The sequence below is a fragment of the Urocampus carinirostris genome, chromosome 10, assembly GCF_059441175.1.
Source record: "Urocampus carinirostris isolate Australia breed hairy pipefish chromosome 10, RoL_Ucar_1.0, whole genome shotgun sequence".
NCBI classification, from domain to species: domain Eukaryota; kingdom Metazoa; phylum Chordata; class Actinopteri; order Syngnathiformes; family Syngnathidae; genus Urocampus; species Urocampus carinirostris.
In genome coordinates this window covers 36,696,378-36,716,559 of record NC_142358.1, presented here as the reverse complement: position 1 = coordinate 36,716,559, position 20,182 = coordinate 36,696,378, and the positions used below count along the sequence as shown (strand labels likewise).

Sequence of the window (20,182 nt, the reverse complement as noted above, 5' to 3'; positions counted from 1 at the left end):
AATACATTGAAAATTGATGCTGTTGTTTTGTCTATTTCTTTGTCATCTGAGTGCATTGAAAGTACTTAAAAACACGGAAAACCCATGAGCTCCGGGGGGCTTCGCCCCACTTGTCCCCCCACCAGGGCACTGCCCTGGACCTAGCTGGGTGCCCGCGGCCCCAGACCCCCGCCTAATTTTCAGATAATTTCACTTTGGTCAAATCACATCCCTGGGTGCACCTGAAAGCCTTCAATTTTTTTCAAGAGCTGACCATGCGCCCTATAGTACGCTGCACCTTATATATGGATATTGATAAAATAATATTCCCAAGGTGCGTAATTATGTCGATTGGAGGGACATTCTCATGTACTGATCATTACGCAAATTTCTCTCATCTTTGGCTTTCTAACAAGTTTAGCAATTCCAAACACCGTCACCCGATACTGAGAGTATCAGATATCTAAGACCATGCCCATAGAGGCATGATCTGTGCGAGTGTCGCTGGTCCATATAAAAAAGAAAATTGGCTGAGGGATAGCCCTGTCATCTTTTTTTCTGGCCTGCCTTCTTGCCTTGTTCATCTTGGAAGACAGCCACATGGCGTGGCCGTGCGGGCCTGACGGCAGCCTTGAGCTGAGCACGCGGGCCATACGTTGCGACCATTCGAAGCTTGAGACCAAATCTCTCCGCAACTCAGGTAATGTGATGGCTATAGATTTAAGTCCATGTTTGCTTGTTCTTGGGAATAAGCGTTTTTTTCTTTACAAGGAAATCTCCCCAATTTGACTAACATTATCGCTTTCTTTTTGTGCTTGTAACTTTTCAGTGGTCGAAAACTACCACAATGTCCGCCCCATTTTTTTCTATCCTTGATTTTTTGCGTCAATAAATTGTGTGTCCTGGTTCATTGATTCCATTTTCTTGAGATTAGTAATTCATATCAGAACTCAAAGCACTCAAAGTAATAACGTAAGTTTTTTGTTTTGTTTTTTAATCAGTGAAGTAATTCTAGCATCCTTCAGAGAAATTCGTTTACTGATTGGAGTAAAGAATAATTCGTTTCAATCCTAACGATTTTCAAAATGAAAGCTAGAAAAATCCATTTAAATTTTTTATCCAATTTTGTGTGTGGATAAAACATTTTGCTACACAAAAGATGAAATGTATTGCTCTTTTTGTTTTCTTTTGTATGATAAGTCCAAGTACAATATAATCCATCCAAAACTTCAATATTTGAATGAAGAGGAGGAAATTTAAAATGTCTTAAAGAAATCCGACCTATCGAATGATCGAGAGAAAAAAACCCGACAGAATTCATGGATTACGACAATAATTGTTAGAAAATTTTACACAAGGTCCAAGGCTAATTAGACCTAATAGGCTAATTGGCTGGGTGCAATACCAATATCCACCACCGGAGTTGAATTGACTAACCGCACTTCCTCAGGTGTAATCGAAGACGGACAGGAGAGGTGTTTCTTCTCACGCCGTCCGTCAAAATCAAAGCCAGGAAAATATGCAGAAGCCAGGCCTCATCATGAAAGAGGCGCTTCCCGGGACATCGTGATTGACAAGGACAAGCTCACAGAGATCCTGTTAGGCGTTTCGAGTGGAAACTTTGTTTTAACAAATGGAAAAAACATTTTTTTTTCATTTTTTCGGCCCGGGAAATAAGGCCTGCTGGCAGGTGTCAAGCCTAGCCAGGTAAAGGTCAATAATGTATTCCTCCTTTAATGGGAAGACTTGAACCGGATAAAATACTCACAATTTACTCTTGCTGTGTAGAAAGAAATATGCTGTATGGGGAAAAGGAATAAATAAAAGACATCTCAGAAAATGGAGGCTATTAAAGCAATTGAATTTGTTAAGCGATAAAAACTAGTGTCATATTATTCTGCGCCAGAACAAACACGTACTGTATTTATTGATGTATAACGCAAATTTTCTTAAAAATAACTCAAAGAAAGTGTGCATTATACACAAAGTTCAACACGTGCAATTATTATTCATTAACCATAGCTGACCACAATCACAAAACATGGGATGTAAGGGAATTGTACCCGGATCCACCAGCGGTAGATAACATACGAAAAGGCATTCGATTTTATCATCACATTATTTGCATCGACTGTACGAGAGACGAATGATAGAGAATGGAAAAAAACAGGAAGTCACCCTGAAAGACATTAATCAGGGGTGTCAAACTCATTTTAACTCAGGGGCCACACAATAGAACAAACATTCTCTCGGGGGCCAGACTAGTAGATTAGAGAGAAAGAAAAAAAGACAAAGAAATAAGAGAGGGAGAGGGAGAGAAAATCTGAGAGGGTGGGACAAAGAGAGAGAGAGAGAGAGAGAGAGAGAGAGAGAGAGAGAGAGAGAGACAAAAGAAATAAAAATAAACAGTGAGAGACAGGGAAAGAAAGAGAGAAGGAACGAAATCTAAAAAGAGATAGAAAGAGAGAAGGAAAGAAAAAAGGAGAGAAGTGTAGAAAGAGAGGAGGAAAGAGCAAAAGACAGAGAGATAGAGAAAGAGAGAAAAGACAGAAAATGAAAAAGGAAGAGAGAGCAAAATAAGGTAACGAGAAAGAGACAGAGGAACAAAGAAAGAGGAAAAAGAGAGACGGATAGAGAGTGAGAAAAAAAGGGATTTGGAGGTTGTTGGCCTAATGCATATAGTTTTTGTGTTTTTAGTTTAGAACTCTGTCGAAAACAAACATATATACATCGTCTGATGAATGTATTCTCTTTTTAATAATGGCTGCTTAAACGACAGTAGCTCAGGAGGTAGAGCGCTCGTCTTGGGATCAAGGGATCCAGGTTCGAATCCCGGCTCGTCCGTGTTACATGTCGAAGTGTCCTTGGGTAAGACACTGAACCCCTAATATCTGAGGTTAAAGCCTTTATGGGGCCCTAAGCAAAATTTGATTTGGAGCCCCGTATTACTTATGACTATAGTATTTTTGTAGTAAAACTGTAGTATTATTATTTTCAGTATTTTTGTACTATCTCTTGTATTTTGTAGTATTTCCATAGAATAATGTCTATTGTATATCTTTAGTATTTCTGTAGTATTTTTGTAGTAAAGTATTACTGTAGTTTTATTTTTGTATTTTTTTTTTTTATATTTCTATTGAAAAATTATTGTAGTATCGCTATAGGTGTAATTTGCAGTATTTCTATTGTAAACCTCTTGTAATAGTATTTTTGTAGTACTATTTCTCGAGTAGTTTTATATATTATAGTACTATGAATTTGTATATTTTTAATATTTCAGTAGAAGTATAATGGCTGTATTTCTAAAGCAGTATTATTGTAGTATTTTTGTGATCGTATTTCTTTAGTATTTTTGTAATTGTCTTTTTGTAGTATTTTTGTAGCAGTAGTAGTATTTTGAAATTTAGCATTACTCTAGTAGGATTTGTGCAGTAATTATAATACTGTTTTTTATTTTCAGAATGAAAGCAAAATAATATATGATGTCCCTGTTTTTAAGCACTATATTTGATATTTATTTTTGTAGCTATTGCGTAGTATTTTTGTAGTATTTGGTAGTATTTTTGAGTAGACACTGTTAGGAAATAGATAGGTACCGTTTACCAAATCTTACCAATTAGTTATCTCACTCCATTAACCAAACACAACCTACGTTCTCCTAACAATGCGCGCTCGTTTCTTGGTGGAAAAATGAACAAGAGACCGGTATTTCCACAAGGGGGCAGATTTAAATTCTAAATTATTTAGCTAAGTGAACTCCATCGAATACATGGCCAAATTAGCCGAATTAGTGTCGCTCGAGTTTTGGTTCAAGCCTCCTCTAAGGATCTTACATGGCTCCTCCCATGGGCGTGCCAGGAAAGCCCCCTCGCCTCGATGTCTGGAGGAACTCAAAACAGCAGAGCGTTTCTACGTCATCAGGGCCTTGTTCTCCAAACATCAAATTCCCCAGGCAAAACATTCCGCAATTTGGAACAGCGTGACCTGAAGCCCACTCAGTGAAAATCTTCATTGCACTCGATAAATATGACTTGTATTTAATCGTATAAAATCCTTTATAGTAAAATGTATAAAATCCTTCAACACTTAAAGTGACAATGGGGATCCTTTCTCAAGATCTCTTCGTTTTCCTCATGTTGAGGTCTTTGAGTTTTTCGTTGCCTTCATGTGGGTTTTAGATCAGGGGATTGAGTAACTCTTGACTCTTTGTGATTAAGGGTGTCACAAATAAACATGACTTGACTTGACTTAAACCTCCCTCCTGTTTTCCTTGCAACTTTAAAATCCATTGATGTCTTCTCTCCTTACATAAGAGTCTACTAAACTGTAAACTTAATGTCTTACTCTGTAAAAGAAGAGTTAATAAGCTCCCGTCGAATTTCAACGTGCGGTTCAAGTTCAGGCTCAGCGAGTTACGAGCCACGATTTGCACTTAAGATGCGGCGGTTTCCATCCTGGGTGTTTAATTTTAATTTGGGAGGACACGTTTAGGTGTAATTAGCACGATGGGGAAATTGCGGGCGAACAAACGTTGGCGGCGTAACTTAATTGCTTAATTGAGATTGATGGCGGCCGCGTGGTAACGACGCCGCGTGGGAACAAACAAGGTCAACGCCGTTTGTGCCAACCGTTTAACGGCTCGCATTTAGCGCCGACGGGAAACGTCTTTCTCGTCGTTTGCCGCGTTATTTTTATCCCGATGTTTGATGGAGAGAAGTATAAATTGAAAGTGGGTGGGTAGGGTTACTTTAACTGGATTACTTTCAATGACTTTTGGATTACTCCAATACCAAATATGCTAATAAAAGACAAAAGAAACTAAATATGAATAAAATGATGACTCACAACACATGGTAAGCTTTCTCTCCTGGCTTTGATCTCTTTGATCTCCAGGCAAAACGAACATAAAATGCCACAGAAACAAAAAGAAAATAAATCCAAACAGCTTGCCAACATCATTTTTGCCGTTCCATGTATTCCGTTACTCCCCAAGCCTGCACAAAATGGAGTCATTTTATTCATATTTAGTTTCTTTTGTCTTTTATTAGCATATTTGGTATTGGAGTAATCCAAAAGTCATTGAAAGTAATCCAGGTAAAGTAACCCTACCCAACCCTGTTTGCTGGAGATCAAAGAGATCAAAGCCAGGAGAGAAAGCTTACCACGTGTTGTGAGTCATCATTTTATTCATATTTGGTTTCTTTTGTCTTTTATTAGCATATTTGGTATTGGAGTAATCCAAAAGTAATTGAAAGTAATCCAGGTAAAGTAACCCTACCCAACCCTGTTTGCTGGAGATCAAAGAGATCAAAGCCAGGAGAGAAAGCTTACCACGTGTTGTGAGTCATCATTTTATTTATATTTAGTTTCTTTTGTCTTTTATTAGCATAATTGGTATTGGAGTAATCCAAAAGTAATTGAAAGTAATCCAGGTAAAGTAACCCTACCCAACCCTGTTTGCTGGAGATCAAAGAGATCAAAGCCAGGAGAGAAAGCTTACCACGTGTTGTGAGTCATCATTTTATTCATATTTAGTTTATTTTGTCTTTTATTAGCATATTTGGTATTGGAGTAATCCAAAAGTCATTGAAAGTAATCCAGTTAAAGTAACCCTACCCAACCCTGGGTTTTATAGCGTGAATATTGTTTTACAGTGGTAACCTCACTTGAAGAATTAATTGGTTTTAGCAGTGACGTTGTATAATGAAACACGTTTTCCCATTGAAATGAATTGAAACGAGATGAATCTGTTCCAAGGTCATCGAATGCAACCAAACCCCTAATAAATAAACTGTAACTAAAGTGATGTAGTCTAATCTTATTGCCCGTGCACCGCCAAAACTTTTATTTTAAATGTATTTCTTATTAATTTCGAACCCGTATGACCATAAAGGCAAAAATTCCTTTTCATAGCTCCTATTGGAGTTTGTATAGCGTGGTGAGTAGGTACACTAATGTTCAGTCAACGTTCATAAACATACCACATAGTATAATTAAAACACAAAATTAGGCCAAAGAAATGCAAAAGATGAAGTTACAGTACAGTACAACGCTATATTAGCAGTTCACAAAACAAACAATAAAAGCTGGCAGTCGTTTGTGTCGCTATGGAGACATTGAACTGAGCGCCCGCCATGCTGTTTGACTAACAGCCTATAACAGTCGACCACACAGTCATGCCTACCCAACACACACACACACACACACACAAACACACACACTCGCCCCTAGGATAACATTTGCTGTGTGCTGCAGAACACAATGCACAATATGTTGATAGCAATGGCAATAAAGACAATTATATTCAATACAAAATCCCTGAAGTGTGGACGCCGCTAAAAGTAAACTTTGATACAACCATGGATATCTCATCTCATCAGCCGTACCGCTTATCCTCATTAGGGTCGCGGGGAGGGCTGGAGCCCATCCCAGCCATCTCCGGGCAGTGGGCAGGGGACACCCTGAACTGGTTGCCAGCCAATCGCAGGGCACACAGGAACAGACAACTCATACGCTCATTCAAACCTAGGGGCAATTTGGACCGGCCAATTCACCTGAAATGCATGTTTTTGAGGAAACCGGAGTGCCCGGAGGAAACCCACGCAAGCACGGGGAGAACATACAAACTCCTACACAGGAAGTCTGTATTTGAACCCACGACAGGTTCCCATGACATGAACTGTGCCGCACACGCGCTAACCACTGCGCCGCCGTGCTGCCCACAACCATGGATATGGCATGTATTATTTTGATCAGAGGTTAGCAACATATGGCTAGCAAGCCTTATTTGGCTCTTTTAATGAGTACATATGACTCAGGGATGAAATAAAGCGTAAACAATACAGCACTGATTGATGCACATATAAAGTATACATAGAACACATTTTTAACTACAGTTTACAGTCAAGGTGTCACAGAACCAGTTTTGTCTGTAAATCGCTAATTAATCCTTTATATGAAAGCTCATTAAACAATATATTGTTTGATGCGACACTATACGATGCAAAGCCACAAAACAGACTTCAACCCAATCACATATTTTACCCAGAAGCTCTAGCAAAGCACCTAGAGCAATTTGATTGGGTGAGCAGTAGGAATGGGCGGAGCTCAACACAGGACAGGATGCACACACTCCTTTGCTCCCAGCCCCGTCTGCACTGAAAGTTATATACGTTGGTATCCATGTGTGCAGTATTTTGTGACATTTTTACAAAAGTACTTTGCTTGCACCTTGTTTTGAAACCAATATCTGGGACAAAAATGAGCATTAGCACTCTCAAGTAACGGGAGGAAGACAAAATTTAAGTGGCATATTTATATTTATATTGGACACAGGCTCTGGTATTATCATGATTTCATAGTTTTTATTAAATCCTCAAACTCCACACAGTAAAATAAAACGTGCTGAAGAATTGTCTTGTCTGGACAGCGGGTTTGGTCTTTTTATTGAATTTTGTTTTAAAATATATGGTGTGGCTTGCTAAAGAATTTTTTTTAAATATATTTTTGATTTTATGACTCTATGGGTCAATTGAGGTTCCCCACCCTTGTTTTACAAGAGCCATTTAAAATAGTTCCTGGTTTGTACAACAGAGGGCACTGTATACATTGTTTTGCAGACGAAGAAGAAACGCTTTCAAGAAGTAACAAAAATATGTTTTTACCGTGCTGTGGCCGTCAATCGTAGCTCACTCTTTCATCGTTCGACAGAGATTCAAGAACCTGAAACCAAATAAGATGACATTATTTATTTTTTTAAACACAAAAATTATTATTTAAGACCAATGTCACAAAATGACATCACGTTTATTGTCATCTTCTGCAAGGAGCAGTTGTAAGATCAAATCAGAGATCAAATCCGATTATATTTTGCAGAGTTTGCTTCTTGAGTAAAGTCAGTAGAGTTTTTTAAGAACCGGCTTCTTCGGCTCAGCTCACTACAAAGAACCGGCTCTTTTGGGTCCCAAACGGCTCTTCGGGTTGGTTTTGCTTCTTTAATCCCTACACGACCAAATATTATGTAAAATTGTTCACAAAATGAAGTAAAGGAAGGGGGGAGAATAGAAAAACAAAGAAACAAAAATACCAAAATGAAAAAGTAGTGAAAAGCTGAGAAAAAAAGAAACAAAAGGAAGAGGAAAAAAAAAAGAAAAAAATCTGAAAAAAGACAGAAAAAAAGAAAAGAAAGAAACAAAGGAAAAAAAGTAAATAGAGAACAAAAAGAAAAAAGTAACAGCTCGGAAAAAATAAACACAATGAGATTTTTTTAAAGGAATTAAAAAAACAGGGAAAAAGAAGAAAAAGTTTGTGTTGCATTCAAATAATTTCCAATCATACCAAGTCAATCTTGTTGCCAACATTGTACTTCCACTAAATTAAATACAGTTCTGTATCGTGCTAATCGTAAATGTTAGTATTATGAGACAAAAGATACCTGGAAAAAAAATAAATGGGAATCTTGTGAAAGAATTGTAGTAAAAACAAATGACGTTTGTAGGTCATACAACCTTTGCAATAATACATGAGTCATTTCATTCAAAAGTGAAAACAATTTTTGCATTGCCGGAAACTCAGAAAAATGTAACGTGATGTCAAGTTTTGGACATGTTTGATAATGACTTAGTTGCCACACTTGGGATTGCTGTTGCTCACTGTTGTTTCAAGCGTTGCTCACCAACTTTGTGTGAACGCTCAGACCCGTGGAAAATTAGAGGGAACATTGCCCAAAACCCTTATCCTCCTCTCTCCAGCTCACAGGCTCGCTTACTTTTGTTTACTCAATCTCATGTTAACATTGACTTCAAAATACTGCGTTTAAAATACACAGAGGGAATGCGTGTTGTTTTTACCAGAATGCACTTTAATTCTGGCCGAATTTGCTAGGGAATTGACCATTTACCATTTGTGCGCTCTGCACACACGTGCAGTTTTTGATCGTTCAATGTAATTTAAATCAAGACACTCTTGGATTTATGGACAACAGAATGATAAAGAACAATAGGATTTGAGATCTTGGGTTGTACCATTGGTTATGAGTAGAGATATTTTCTGTAGAGTAAACCTTTAGTCACAATCTATCGTAATTATTCATTTCGGAATAATTAAACATATTAATTTAAATATAACCAGGCAGCACGGCGGGGCAGTGGTTAGTGCGTGTGCGGCACAGTTCATGTCTTGGGAACCTCCTTTGTGGGTTCAAATCCAGCTACCGGACTTCCTGTGCGGAGTTTGTATGTTCTCCCCGTGCTTGCGTGGGTTTCCTCCGGGCACTCCGGTTTCCTCCCACATTCCAAAAACATGCATTTCAGGTGAATTGGCCGGTCCAAAATGTCCCTAGGTGTGAATGAGCGAGCGAGTTGTCTGTCCCTGTGTGCCCTGCGATTGGCTGGCAACCAGTTCAGGGTGTCCCCTGCACACTGCCCGATGATTGCTGGGATGGGCTCCAGCACCCCCGCGACCCTACTGAGGATAAGCGGTGCAGCTAATGAGATGAGATGAGATTTGAATATAACCGCTTCGTAAAATACTGTATATTCTGTGCGAACAACAAAGAATTTAGAATACCGTATTTGAAAAAATACATATTATTCATATCGAGCTCAAGTTTACGTTAACGAGAACGGACAACTGAGGAAAATATCGCTTTCTTCCTTTCAAATGCAGCCGCTATATTTAACCGTGGTTAAAAATAATAACGGCGATAAGAAGTCACGTCGAGAAGCACTTGCTTTATAACGACTAGCATCTGACATGCGCTATAATAAACATCACGTCCCAATTAGCTTAAAATGCTTCTCGATTTGACTCAATTCATCGGATCACCACTAGATGTCAGGCATCGTTTAAGAAGAAGACAACCACAAAGAATGCTTTCAATAATTTAAAGAGGAAGTCAACATTATTACTTAAATCACAGGCGTCAAACAGGCGGCCCGCGGGCCAGATCAGGCCCGCTAAGGGATTAAATCCGGCCGAGACAACACTCAGAGAAGCACAAGAGAAAAACAAGCTGCAGGTTGAAATATGCAGGGATCAGAATGGAGATTTTCATTTTCAGCTGAAATAGCCAGGGTCCAGGAATAAATCAGGGCGGAGCCCCCCCCCCAAGCTCCTGGGTTTTAGGCAATTTACTTGTCCAAAACCATGCTTATATTTATCATTTTAGTAACATTTTTAGAAGATTAAAATAATTTGCCCACATAACTGATTTTTTTGTAAATACTGCAAGATAAGTTCAAATGCAGTTCAGTCCCTGCAGCTTGAGCAACAATGCGGCCAATTTTTCTAACGGCCGCCAGGGTGCGCCAGAGCAATAAAGGAAAGAGTGAGACAGTCGGATTTTGAATTTGTTTGCTACGCAAGAGAAAAAGTGAAAAAGTCGGAATGCCTTTGGGGTTCAAAAACAGCGGAAATCCGCGGATCCGCGGAAAATTCTGATCCCTGAATATGTCAACTTGATGTTGCCAAAGCCAGGTGCCTCAAACAGAGACACTGTGCTTGTATTTCATTCTCTCTCTCTCTCTCTCTCTCTCTCTCTCTCTCTTTTCCACCCTTTTCTCCCACTCTCTGTCTCTCTTGTTCTTTGTTGCTCTTTGTCTCTTTCTGTCTTTTTAACATCTTTTACTCTAACTTCCTCTTTTCCTTTTATCTCTTTTGTCTTTCTCTCATCCTACCCCTCGCACTTTCTTTTCTCTCCTTCTGTCTTTCTATTTCTCTTTGGATTTTTTTCTTCCTCTCCTTTTCTTTCCCCCTCTCACAACTTCTCTTTTTATCTCTTTTGTTTCTCACGCTCTCTCCCTTTTTTTCTTTCTTTGTCCCGCCCTCTCTCCTTTTCCCTCCCTCTTCCTCTTATTTCTTTATCTCTCTTTTTCTTTCTCTTTAATCTACAAGTCCGGCCCTGGACAGAATGTTTGTTCTATCGTGTGGCCCCCAAGTTAAAATGAGTTTGACACCCGTGACTTAAATGATAGGCCACCTGAGGTTTATAAGGATTACAAAAGACTATTTGTTCCCCATTAGGCACAGAACTGTTCCTCCCCAAAATCATGCAGATAGGTCTCAAAATATTCCACGTGCCATGGATCTCGAGGAATTAATGCTCAAAGTACACCGTTTGACCTCAGATCTCTTAGATCTGTAGCATCAAGTTCCTAGGGGTGCACATCACACACAAACTCACCTGGTCCGTGAACACTGCATCACTGGTAAAGAGGGCACAGCAGCGCCTGTACTTCCTGCGGAGGATGAGGAGAGCCCACCTGCCCCCACCCTCCCTCATCACATTCTACAGGGGCACCATAGAGAGTATCCTGACCAGCTGTATCCCTGTGTGGTGTGGAGGCTGCAGCGCTTCCGACTGGGGTAGTGTGAGGAGGGTGACGAGGACAGCAGAGAAAATCATCGTGACTTCTCTCCCCTCCATTCAGGACATTGGCCAGAAGCGCTGCCTATCCCAAGCTAAGAACATTATCAGGGACCCCTCTCACCCCCATCATGGACTGTTCAGTCTGCTAGCCTCTGGGAAGAGGTACTGCAGTGTGCGGTGCAGGACCACCAGGTTCCACAATAGTCTTGTCCCCCTGGCCATTGGACTGTTAAATGGTCAATTAAACACATAGTAAATCTAAACTGCTGCTAATCTGTACATCTGTTGGTTTTGTTTGACTTTTTGCACTACTGGCAGTTCTTTATAGCTAGCCACTCCTTGCACATCTGTTTCTCTGCACTATGGTACTTACAGCGTTATTGTTACAGTGTTATTGTTACTGTTTACCTGACTTGTTTACCTGACTGCCCATTTTGCACATCTGGTTAGCTGCTCCTCTTGCACTATTTGCGCTTCTGTAAAATACTATACATAGCCATAATTATTTAGTATATTATTAGTACTCAATACTCCAACTCAATACAACATTTTATTTATATCTGTATATTCAAGGAAACTGTGCGGGTCAGATGTATCGACATTTCGTTCTGTATACACGTGTACTAGAATGACAATAAAGTAGATCTGAATCTGAATCTGAATCACCAGAAGAAAACATGGACCAAATTAATGGCGGGTCCCATTGAAAAAGATTGTATAATCAGTGAATGCATAGCGCTCATTTTTGCTTGAAGTAATTGGAACTTTGCTTGCCATGTCGCTGGGTGACTTCTGACTGTTTTGTCCGTGCTTTGATCATCAATCGACATCGTGATGTGGCATAGTGCGTTTTTTTTCAAGGTTTTGTAGTGAATGATGGAGCTTTGATCAACCACTTTGTTACTGTTCGAGTTTTAAAAGCGCCGACCAATCAGAGGCAAGTTTTAATAATGGCACAAGCCAATAAACGATGCAAAGTTTGCAAGAACCACACGATGCCACTCCCACTGTGTGAGTTCATTGAGTGTCATGGCAGACTCCGCAAACATAGTCCCAGAGTCAACAAACGAGAAGGAAATGAAGCTTGCACCGAAGAAGGGGGATACATCACTTGTTTGGACCTATTTTAGTTTTGACGAAGCGGACGTGGAACAGAAGAAAAGCATCACACTATGCCACACCCGCCGTGTGAGCTTATTGAGTGTCATGTCCGACTCCGTAAACATAGTCCCAGAGTCAACAAACGAAAAGGAAACCAAGCTTGCGTCGAAGAAGGGCAGTACATCACTTGTTTGGACCTATTTTAGTTTTGACGAAGCGGACGTGGAACAGAAGAAAAGCATCACACTATGCCACACCCGCCGTGTGAGCTTATTGAGTGTCATGGCGGACTCCGTAAACATAGTCCCAGAGTCAACAAACGAGAAGGGAAGAAAGCTTGCACCGAAGAAGGGCGGTACATCACTTGTTTGGACTTATTTTGGTTTTCACGAAGTGTACGTGGAACAGAAGAAAACGCCTGTTGCAGAATTTGCTTTCGCATAGTTGCTAGGTCCAGAGGAAACACAAGTAATTTGTACCAGCACCTTAAAAAGGTTTTTACCAGGGGGACCCAAGTGTGTAAATCGTGTCTGCAGGGCTTAACTGCTTCATGTGGCTTCATGTTGCCATCACTAGTCTTTTGTTCATAAATGTTTTTGCAACAAAACAATACTTAGAGAAAAAAAGACAAAATCTTGGACATTACCCAGAAATGGAAACAGAAATATTTGAGTGACTTAAAGGCACATTTATATTAAGTAGCTTATGAAGTATGTTGAACTCATAGCTTTTGAGTTTCTCCTCACCCTCATGTAGGTTTTAGATCAGGGCACGGTGTAATAATAGTCTGTAGTTTGCAATAATCTGTGGTCTGTGCAGCCCTTTGAGACTCCTTGATATTAAGGGCTATACAAATAAACATGACAAAAGACAAAATGGATATGGAGTGTCTCAGATACGTGTCCGTTTGTAAGCTGTCAAGATTGCACTAGGTGGTGTACAGTTTTTCCCAATTAAAAAAATTTTTTAGCTCTTTTTGAGCAGGTTTTAGCTTAAATGTGATTACTTACGATAATGTTTCAGTAGATAGTTACTTTTAGAGTAACACTTTAATTACCGTAAATTCCGGACTATAAGCCGCTATTTTTTTCCCAAACGTTCAACCCTGCAGCTTATTCAGTGATGCGGCCAATGTATGTAATCTTTCTAACAGCCACCAGCGGCGCTCGAGTACAAAAGGTAAGATTTAGAACGGTGGAATATATGTGCCGAGGAAGACTGCAACTTCTTAGCTTGTGCACAAATTAAATTAGCGTAGAAATATCCTCACCATGCAAATTGCAAAAAGAAAGGCACATGACGCAGCTTTCAAGCTAAATGCAATCGAGCAGTCCGATAAAGAAGGAAACAGAGCTACTGCACGTAAACTTTACTTTGCGAGTGTGTTGCTAGCATGTTTTTGAATAAGGGAGAGTGGGGCGACATCTATATGACATAGTCTCTTTCCCATACTAGGGAAGACAACTTTGATGACGTCAGTTATAAGGAGGAAGATGAGGACAGTTTACCGTGATTACTACAAGTACAGTATGTTTTGTTTACAGAGCAGTTTACTGTGTTGCGAGCGTGTTCTTAGTAGCGTTTTGCTACCCTTCACAGGCACGGTTTAGGATGAAAGTTATAATATTATTAATAAAGCTTTGAAAACTCTCTCGGTGTACCGTCTTTCTTTGTAAATATGTGTAACCATGTATAATATGTATTTGCAACTGTATATTTTTGTAATGTATTTATTTTAGAGACTTATTCTGATGTTTTCCACGGGCGAATCAAAAAGAAGGGGCGAAAACAACGGGGGCTGACGGGAAGTGGAGTAAAGGTGAGACGTGTTTGTGGACGCAGCGGACAATAGTGGATATATATTTTTCCCACCCTTACCTTTGGAAATGTACATTTTTTTTTCCCTTGGATTATTTTCAACGGGACCTGGACTCCGCAGGTCTGCATCAAACTTTAAGTACCGGTATCATTTTCCGGTTATTTTGCCGGCTGTGGTTTTTGAACTGTGTACTTTATATTCAGTTACAATCGCGGGACTCAAAGTCGGGTTTGGGTTAAATTTGTGATTGTGTTACATGTTTTAATGTGGGCGCATGCGGCTTATATACAGGTGCGCCTTGTGTAAGTACAAAAGCGGTTATCCTCCTAAAATGTGGTGGGTGCGGCTTATAATCAGGTGCGCTCTATAGTCCGGAATTTACGGTATATGGTGTTATTTTTATAGTTGGGGTAACGCATTGAATTTTTAAAGGAAGTAACTAGTAACCGTAACTGTTTTTTAATTCAGTACCATACCGAACACCAGTCGTCACCCGTTAACCTGCAATCCGATTGAACCCCTGGAGAACTTTCCGAGTTTGGGGGCACTGTTCCGTTTCACAAGATGCACCCTAACACAATAGTCACATTTCTTATCTTCTTATTGCCTTATCTCCCCGTTGTATTTACTATTGTGGATGCATAATTGATTTCCTTTTATTTCAAATTCTGTCATTATCTGTTATGAAGGCCGGGAAAAAACACATAACAGTGCCTTTATTTAGTTGTTTTTTTTGTATAGGAAAAAGTGTTGGCTTTTGGCCTTGAAGCGCCGCCATCAATTATCAGTCCTGCTGTTTTTTTTCTCCTTCTAACTTATCAAATTAATGAGTTGGGTAATTAAAAAGTTACATGTTTTAATTAAATTGCCAACGGATCCACGCCCGTCACCTGGAAAAGTGAGAAAGCTGCCGCAGGGGGTTAGAGTCGAGCTCTTTCGACGGGCTTCCCCGTGTGCTTTAAAATGGAGCTTCTGGAAAATATTTTTTTAAAAGATGAGAAAACGTTTCAGTATTTTGGAAGTGGAACTTATCCTGTGGCTATTTTGGTGCTTTAAAATGAGAAGGTTTTGGGGAGTAATGAGCTCAGCTAGGCAGAGAAGAGTAGCAGCATGTGTTGTTAGGTTCCTGTTCAGGTTAGCTTGGCACTAGCTAGCTAGATAGCATAGTCAAGTTTATTTGTGACGCCCTTAATCACAAAGCGTCTCAAAGGACTGCACGGACCACAGATTATTGCAAACCACAGACTATTGTTACAACATCCCCTGATCTAAGACCTACATGAGGGCAAGGAAAAACTCAAAAACCTCAACATGAGGTAAATGAAGAAACCTTAAGAAAGGACCATCTCAAAGGGCTGCACAGACCACAGATTATTGCCTAACTACTATTACTATTATCACACCATCCCCTGATCTAAGAACTACATGAGGGCAAGGAAAAACTCAAAAACCTCAACATGAGGAAATCACAAATTTAAAAAAGTGAAAATAAAAAACACCCACTTATTTTCTGGACTATGATAACGTTTTTTAGCAGGGGCAAGTCTTTGTTCTCCAGAGGACTGGAAGTAGAAGGTTGACATCTTCCGTTCCGCCATCCTTCTCAACTTTTCCACCAAGATGCCTTTTGTTCCGGTGAGGTAAACCAAGAAAAGAAAACGCAGTAGACAATTTTTTTTTTGGGGGGGGGGGGGCCGAATAATATTTCATTTCAGAATTCCCAGGCCTCGCAATAAATTGATTGTTCTTCATTCTTTGTGTGCCTATACATATTTCCACTACTCATGGACTGCAAAATCGATAATCCAATATATTTCAAAGTAATGGTCTTACATATTAATGGTACAACCCAAGATCTTAAATCCTATTGTTCCGTTTCATTGTGATGTCCATAAATCCAAGAGTGTCTTGATTTAAATATATTGAACTATCAAAAACGGTGAAAAAAATTCAAAAGTTATAACTAATAAAAATAACTAAAAAAGTTTTTTTTTTATACGTTTATCTGATATAATGATCTAAAAAGGAATGTAGTGCTCCAAAAAGGTGAGACGAGTTTTGAAAAGAATAAACTTGCTCTTCGGTTTATTTGGATTATTTGTTCAAATAATTTATTAACCACCTAATAATGCTACATCGCGTTGGGGAACCCTGACCTAGAATATAAATGTAACTTCTTTTAAACTAAAAGGGATACCATTTCCCAAATATTACTATATTTTTTTTAAAACAAAATAAAAAAATGTATTCTCTTTCTGCACAGAGTTTGATTTAAATCGTACTGTACTTCTCAAAATGTGTAGGATTAAAACTTAGCTGTTAATGCTAACATATTAGCATTAGCGGTCACGTCAATGATTGATTGATTAGCATTTACCTCTGACGAGATGCTAGCGGCTATACTGTAGAGGGCTAAGCCGCCAAAGCCAATGCTATTTGATAATGTAGCTAGTGGTTGCATTCGCAAAAATATGCTAAACCCAGGCCAGAGATTCCCAGGATACAATAATAATAATAATAATAATTTCCTTGTATTGTCATTCTGTGTAACAATGTACACAGAACGAAATGTCGATTGCATCTGACCCGATGCAGCCGCAGCCAAGAGAGGGCGCCGCCGACCACTTTTTAAGTCTTAGGAATGACTCGGCCGGGGCGCGAACCCGAACCTCCCAGTCTCAAAGCGGGCGCCTTACCATCTAGGCTACTGAGGCCACAGAAATCATCCAACAATCTTTGATTTTGTTGCGATCAAATTTAATATGGTCATCTCGCCCACCTCATGTCTTAAACAACCCTTTTTAAGTGACTTTTTAAAATATTTATTATTATGGCCATGCCAACAAATCTTAGCATTGGTCATTGTTTGTAAAACCAACATTAGCTTCTAAACTTATTAGTATTAACCTCTAAATTGAGGAGAGCGCTTATAGTAAGCTAACCTGCCAAAGTCGATTCTAATTGGTAATGCAGCTAGCAATAGCGTTGGCAAAATGATGCGCTTTATTCAGGTCAGAATATTAAGCTTAAGTGTTCATTATTTTGTCAACAATGTTAGCATCAGTTAGCGTTTGTGACACAAGTGTTAGCTGCTAAACTAATTTGTATTAATCTCTGAAGTGATGCTTGTGCCTATAGTAAGCACGTTCAAACGTTCGCTTTATTCCGATTTTGAAATTTTCGTTCAGCTTGGAAATTTCTGTTCGTTTGGCAATTTGCATACTCGGCAGCCAATCAGAAGCCTGGATTGAATAACTTCGTGCTTCCAGACTCTCACGAGCGTAATAAGGTCGTGCATTTGCATATCATTTTCCAAAGTAGACGCACAGAGAACACAAGAAAAATGGATAAGTGGTTAGGAATCAAGCCAAAACCTCAGCCTGAGAAGAAATATTCAAATATTCAAAAGAAGCTAACAAAATTTATGACGCTACAAAACATAAACGTACATTAAAAGCATCGTGAAAAGAGGAGTTCACGTGGCTTGTAGCAGACGACGCAACGCAAACATCGGATGAATGAAGATGAGTAAATGCAGGTACGTACTGATGGCAGAAGGAAAACAGCGATGTCATATACATGCAATGAATGTTATAAGTAGATTTATAATAAACTTAATTTCAAAGTGTTGTTCTGTTCTATATTCTGATGATGAATCCTTAATACTATGCAACAATGTTTTTTTTTTTTTTGCGATGAGTCGTCTTATTGTGTTTCAAGTTGTGAAAAATGGGGCAGGCAACTTTATGGCTGGACATGCAACTTTTCGGAGTTGTCTGCCCTGGTGTCCGCTAACTCTTTGTCATGAGTTTCAGACACTGGTTTGACGCTTAAACAGTAATATCAAACTTTGCTTTTTGTTTTCGAGCCCAACAGCGTTCGACTAATTTTCAAATTTTATTTTACTGTATTTTCCTAACTATAAGGCGCACCTAAAAGTCTTAATTTTTTTCAAAAGCTGACCATGCGCCTTATAATACAGTTCGCCTTATTTATGGATCAATATTAAATCGCAAAGTCTTCCAACTAACTTGCAGCCGCCGACTTGATTTTCCCCCGAACGCCAAGTAGTCCGCTGTGTATGCTGGGATTTATTTACCGGCGTTTCATTGGCTAACCAATGTGTTAATCATCAGTAGAATCGATCACTATTAGCTGAAGTTATTCGGAGGTCAAGGGGCGGATCCTTTTTATCATTTACAGGCTGGCATAGGCTTAAGCTGTAAAACAAAGACTGCAATTGGCCGAAAAAGATGTGTCAATCATCAGTTGAATCGATCACTATTGGCTAAAGTTATTCGGAGGTCAAGGGGCAGATCCTTTTTATCATTTACAGGCTGGCATTGGCTGAAGCGGCAAAACAAAGCCTGCAATTGGCCAAAAAAGATGAATGCGCATAGCACATGGTTGACGGCATACAGAAAGCATTTTTTTACTATTCTGTATTTGTAAATATTTTATTCTCCTGGATTTACTAAACTCACGGATATAAGAGGACCATGGCTGCACATTATTATTGAACACAACGACTTCGGTGAGCTACTTCGGCTATATATTTTCCCTGTATCTTGTTTCAGACTGAACTTGATGTTTCTGTGATAAGCGGTACAGATGATGGATGGAATGGAGTGTCTATTTTTAAATTAAACTCAATTCCAAGTGTTTATTGTCATATGCACAGTAAAGTTGCGAGCGAACATAGAAACTAAGGAATGGTTGGCATTTCTTGAATCCCAAGACTTTAACCTTCCGAATGATGGAACGATGCATTTGAGTGACATCGTACGGACACCGCATCCGGCGTGTTCTCGACACGTATTTGCTTCTTTGCAAGCTTTCGGAATGTTAAGGGGGTAATAAGTTGACTGAACTATCTGACTGTTTTGTCGACGTTCCCATTGTTGCGCCTTATAATCCGGTGCGCCTTATCTATGGAAGATATAGGACCAAAAACTATTTTTTCGGGGTGCGCCCTATAACCCGGTGCGCCTTATAGTGCGGAAAATACGGTACATAAACACATACCCATATGTGAAGTATGCCGCGAAGACTTTTTCCTCCACCGGGTGTTGGTTTAACATTCGGGTTGTGAAACGGGTAAAACAAGTGCTGGAGTCGAGCAGTTCCGTTGACGTTTTACCCAGAACATTCTGGCCACAAATGAGAACACAGAACAAAGCGGTGTGATGAACAAAAGCGCAGTTAAAATGGCTGACGATCACTTTTTACACCAAGACAAAAACAAAACTCATGAGGTAGTGGAAAAATCCCTACTACACACCAGCCCTTTGTGTAAACCTGGTATGGCAAGTACTGATTTGTAAAAGGAACTCAAGGCTTTCTTCTTGAAACAAAGTAGAGACTGAAAAACCGAATGAATGGCTGTATCAAGAAGTGAAATAGTCGCGTTCAAATAAATGAATTATGAAGACTAAAATACATACGGTGGCTTGCGAAACTATTTGGCCCCCTTGAACTTTGTGACCTTTTGCCACATATCAAACTTCAAGATTTAATACTGTAATTTCTTATGACGAATCAACAATAAGTGGGACACAATCATGAAGTGGAACACACTTTATTGGAAATGTTAAACTTTTTTAACAAATAACGAAAAAGTGGGTGTGCAAAATGATTCAGCCCCTTTACTTTCAGTGCAAAAAACTCTGTCCAGAAGTTCAGTGAGGATCTCTGAATGATTCAATGTTGATCTAAATGACTAACGATGATAAATGGAATCCACCACTGTGTAATCAAGTCTCTGTATTACTGCACCTGCACTGTGACAGTCTCAGAGGTCTGTTTAGAGCGCAGAGAGCATCAAGAAGTACAAGGAACACACCAGGCAGGTCGGATATATTGTTGTGTAGAAGTTTAAAGCTGGATTTGGATACAAAAAGATTTCCCAAGCTTTA

The 20,182-nt window shown here is 39.4% G+C and overlaps 1 long non-coding RNA gene across 1 annotated transcript; it reads right to left on the bottom strand.

The window, feature by feature from the left end:
- Positions 1-1,407: 1,407 nt before the first annotated feature.
- LOC148358853 (uncharacterized) lies at positions 1,408-19,419 on the bottom strand. Its single transcript, XR_015851471.1, has 4 exons — positions 19,293-19,419; positions 7,644-7,701; positions 1,748-1,778; positions 1,408-1,575 (listed from the first exon to the last, which is right to left on the bottom strand). It is a non-coding gene; the product is annotated as an uncharacterized LOC148358853 (long non-coding RNA).
- Positions 19,420-20,182: the final 763 nt, after the last annotated feature.